At 42.6% G+C, this 4,884-nt stretch overlaps 1 long non-coding RNA gene across 2 annotated transcripts in view; it reads left to right on the top strand.

Moving 5' to 3' along the window:
• Positions 1-3,924, top strand: part of LOC103156554 (uncharacterized) — a 7,550-nt gene extending 3,626 nt beyond the window's left edge. The window contains exons 2-3 of one of the 2 annotated variants that reach the window (XR_001659726.1): positions 1,708-1,783; positions 3,516-3,924. This is a non-coding gene — a long non-coding RNA (uncharacterized LOC103156554). Of the gene's footprint in view, positions 1-411; positions 1,784-3,515 lie in introns of those variants that run through there. The other variant, XR_478157.2, reaches the window with a different exon arrangement.
• The last annotated feature ends 960 nt before the right edge of the window (positions 3,925-4,884 follow it).

Here is a 4,884-nt window from a genome sequence, read left to right as displayed (position 1 = left end):
TGTATGTCTAAATAAGTCAGTAAAGTAGTAGCGGTAGCTAATCTACCACAACAATTATTTATTAATTAAACATTAAGCCTAAAACGTACTACAACAACATACTAAATGTTCTGTTCTGTGTGCAAAATTCTTGAATGTTTTTTGGTGTTAAATCCTAAAACATGAAGTGGCATTGTTGTCAGTTGCTATGGCAACGAATCTGCGTAGCTTAACGAATATAGATAACTTTGCTGTGGATCACAGCACGAAATCAATACCTACATTTCTAAGTTTTACTGAGTTAACGCGGCTATGGATGACATGTAAATGATTAGTCTTTTTGCCCTCCAGCGTTGTATGTTATATATAATTTTTAATTTTTTTATCATTATTATTATTATTATTACTTTTATGAAGGACACCTCAGCGTTGCGGATAATCTTCTGCTCGCCTGTTCCTCCATCCATTCACTGCTCGCCTCATCCTCTTTCTGCTTTTCCTCTTCACGGAATCGTGACAGCTCTAGCTGCAGCGTCCCTGAACTAACTCGGTGCCAGTGGCGGATCGCAGGTCGGAATGTACGCGCAAAAAATAGAATCAGTTGTGGAAAAAAAACAAAACAAAAAACTTTTTCTCCCCTTTTTAGAAAGAAGAGGAGGAAAAAAAAACACACAGCCCCTACCGTCCGCCCCCTCATGTACAATGCTGGGAATAGTAACATCACTGAGGCTGGGCTAAATATAGCAGCCAGTGAGTGTTAACATGTCAACTTGAGCTGGAGCGCAGGGAAGCGGCTGCTGCACGTGTGACCGCCGTGGATGTACAGAGTTTGGCTATAAATACCAAAATCTTCCGTGCAGCTAATGCACTCCGAACCGATTTGTTCAATAATAAAACGAGAGATGTTGCACAAAAGGACTGGGCTGGTTGAGGGGAAGCTAAAATAAATACCGATGAAGCCAAAATAGAAACCAGAGACATACATATTTAAGAATAAACTGGACATTTTTGGTGGACCGAGTTCATCTTAACAGACTCCGTTAAGGTGACTGACATGACAGCCGTATCGCTTGCCGTTTTCGTCTCAGATATTTTCACACGATGGTGTTGCTGAAGGGCGGGTTGGAGTCTAACTAGCAGCGGTTTGGGAGGGGCGTTACGGGTTTCAGGGATGGGAGGGGTGGGGGGCGAACTGCTTTATTTTTATCACAGCCGCCTTTAGAAAATAGAAGGTAGTCTAAAAAAAAAAATTGTCACTCACGAGTCCTTTTCAAGCCAAACACGCTTGTGCAGCAAAACCGCGCGCGCTTCATTTGCAAAATGGACGGAGACTTTAAAACGACTCACATGAAGCCGCTTTCCACTTTATGTAATCTGAAATGAAGGCGAGTGTCAACAGGACGACTCTTGGAAAGAGTCCAGATCCAGACGAACCCCCCCCAATAGCCAAGGAGCACTGTGTCGTGTTGTCGCGCGAGATTTGCCAGGTTAAACAATATTTACCCCCTTTCCCAGCAACACTTTCCCCATCTCACGCGCGCACTAACATGCGCGTCCACGTGCAGCCTAAATCGCTGATTCGCAAATGCGGTCTATTGAACACAGACGACGACCGACGGTGAACCGGCGGCCATTGCTGCTGAACTGGTGGCTTCTTTGCTTTTTAACCCGTTTTTTCCCCTCCTCTTCCTCCTCCTCCCCTCCTCCTCCTTCTTTCTCCATTCACAGGTTCTGCTGCAGAAACTCTGTGAATGAGTGAGTCGGGGAGGAGGGAAAGAAAAGGATGAATGAATGACTGCTGGAGGTGAGTGAATGAAAAGCGGCGGCTGCAGGAGGAGAAGCAAAACCCAGGGGCGCATGTCGCTCCTGTCCCTCTCAATGGCTTCTCCTCCCCGCCCCCACCTCTCCCATCACCCCCCCAACCCACCTCCTTCCTCCTTCTCAGGGAAGTGTGGCTGCACGAGCAATAAGCAGAACAAACACAGGCCATGCACGTTTGTGTGTGTGCGTGCGTGTGTGTGCGTGCGTGTGTGTGTGTGAATTGAAGGTCTATAAATAGCATTATAGCACTGTTTCCATTGACATCATTTAGGCAGGAGAGATGGAAAAATAAATAGGTGGAGGGGAGGGAGGATGGGGCGCAGGGTTTCTTAATCTGGGTTTGAAATTCAAACAAAACCTGGTCAGCCGTCCACCTCACACACATCGCACACCCAAAACAGAATTGATCATTGTTGATCCAATTTTTTTCTCTCTCTTTTTCCTATGTAATTATGACCTACAGTAAATGCACCTTAAAGCTGCAGTATGTAGCATTTATAGAAAAATATTCGTTCACATATTTGTCAAAACTGTCGCTATGTGTGACAGTGTGGTACATGGTGAGACATCGAGCTCCTCCCTCTTCTCCCAGCACTAACTAGAAACAACCAATCAGAGCCAGGAGGCGGGTCTTAGCGCTGTCAGTTACCCTCTGTGTGGCGCTGCTCATCCCCCTTCCTACTACTACTTTGTGCTGATCTCATCACCTGTGTGACAGCTAGCGATTGTTTTACTTATCGATTAATCTATTGATTGTTCTAACGATTAATCAATTAATTGGGTATTATGTCAGCACATTCTGCTAATTTTTCATTTGACACCTTTTTATACATGATTAGAAATGCATAAAAAATGCACATACACAAATAATTCAATCTTTTTTTATATACATAAGATGATAAACTTTTTATTGAATAAAATCGAACAACATAGTGTTCCATAGTGAACGCTTGATCGTTTGTAGCAAAGGATGCTAAAGAAGGAAGCTAAATAATGCTGCTAACATCAACATATGAAAAGTTCAACCCTTCCACCTTGATTTAACATCTATTCAGTGTTCGGCTGATCTGTTGATTATGTTTTGCATTATCAGTAACTGGATGGCAAAAGGTGCTTAATATGTTATTTATTTACTTAGCAAATTTAGAACCAATATGAATCTAAAACTATGTCACTTGAGGAGTTTTAGATCGAACATATTTACCGTATTTTTCAAACTCTAAGCCACTACTTTTTTCCCACGCTTTGAACCATGCGGCTTATAGCCCGCTGCAGCCGACGTATGAACGTTTCCAGTTTATTTTATTTTTTTAACTTTGTAGGTGGGGCCTATAGTGAGGTGCGTTCTATAGTCCAGAATATACGGTACATATTATTTTAAATTTTTAAATGCAAAATGTATGTGTCTTTTGTGCAGTTTTGGCTCAGAGTATGTTGCTCTTTCAGCAAATGGCTCTTTTTTTTGTCTGAATGCTCCTGCTAACAATTAATCAACTACTGAAGCAGTTGACGATTATTTGAACAGTCGATTAATCGTTCCGGCCCTGTCACATAAACAGATAGGGCTGAAACGATCAAAGTTTGTAGTTGTACTGTGTGAGAACGTAAACTTCATGTTTCTGGAGCCTCTTTACTTAATCTGATTCCTGTTTATTTAACTTGTTGTTGGAATTTCATATTCACAAATTAACCTAGCTAAAATGTATCCAAACCAGGAGCTACATCGCTGTGTGTGCCGTTCTTCGAGGATCCCCTCCCTCAGCATGTGGGCCCATAGTAAACATCAGGGCAGAACGCTGACTGTTTTCAAGAAGGATGAAGCCTGCGAGTCGGAACGGAAAGCCACGAGGCAAATGCAGGGAGACGTCAAACAAATTAGGACCATTATGTCTACAACAGCCAACCACTCATACACACACACACACACACACACACACACACACACACACACACACACACACACACACACACACACAGGCACAAAGCTGCTGGGATCACAGTGGAAAAAGTAGAGGCGACACACACACACACACCTGAGGCCAAATGTTTCACAAGACGGTATCGTTGTGTTTGCATGTTTTAAACGAGGAAAGCGAGGGATTAATAAATCACGTCTAAAGCAGACAGACTTGTGTGTCGTGCGGTTATGGAGGTTTTTTATTTTCACAGCCAGGATCTCTCTCTGAATCTCTAAGTGTGTCGTCAGCCTTGGCACTGACCTCCGAAGTGCTGCGTGACTTCCACCGGTGCTGATGACGTCTCCCATGATACATTTCTTCGCCATGTTTTTTCCAGCATGTCCTGTGATCGCACATTTCAGAGTATCCCCCTCTCCCCCCCACACACACTTCTCTACCTTCATATGCCTCTTACTGTTTCACTAAATCGATGTTATCTTGTTAAACAACAGCACAACAATCAGGAAGAAGGTCTTCATGGTCCTTGAACGGGGTGGAGTGTTTTATTTCCCAGGGGTGCACCGATGAATCGGCCCCAATTTCCTTCATTTTGGAGGATCTGTGACGTGCCGGTACTCAAATATGAAGCTGATCATTTCTACCTTGGCAACTCAGCTGTGAGAGAGGTGTGACTCTTTGCCTCGCCCACCAGGTTAACAACAGTCACCCCACTGCTGCCGACTCAGCAACTTTCTTGCTATATTTAGCGATGTTTCAGACAAAAAAACAAAACAAAGCAAAATTAGTATCAGCCAAAATCAGAATGAGCAGGTCAGACTTTTTTTTTTTTTAAAGATTGGTAATCAGCGATCGGCCAGAAAACTGCGATCGGTGCACAGTTCAGACAGAAAACCTCCCTCAACTTGAACCGACTTTTATACACTGCTCAAGAAAATAAAGGGAACACTCAAATAACACATCCTAGATCTGAATGAATGAAATATTTTCATTGAATACTTTGTTCTGTACAAAGTTGAATGTGCTGACAACAAAATCACACAAAAATCATCAATGGAAATCAAATTTATTAACCAATGGAGGCCTGGATTTGGAGCCACACACAAAATCATAGTGAAATGTTCCCTTTATTTTTTTGAGCATTATATAAAAAAAAAAAAAAAAAAAA

Source organism: Poecilia formosa, unplaced genomic scaffold (genome assembly GCF_000485575.1).
Source record: "Poecilia formosa unplaced genomic scaffold, Poecilia_formosa-5.1.2 Scaffold487, whole genome shotgun sequence".
Lineage (NCBI taxonomy): Eukaryota > Metazoa > Chordata > Actinopteri > Cyprinodontiformes > Poeciliidae > Poecilia > Poecilia formosa.
Note: the sequence above shows the minus strand (reverse complement) of the source record. Positions and strands in the feature narration are given on the sequence as shown.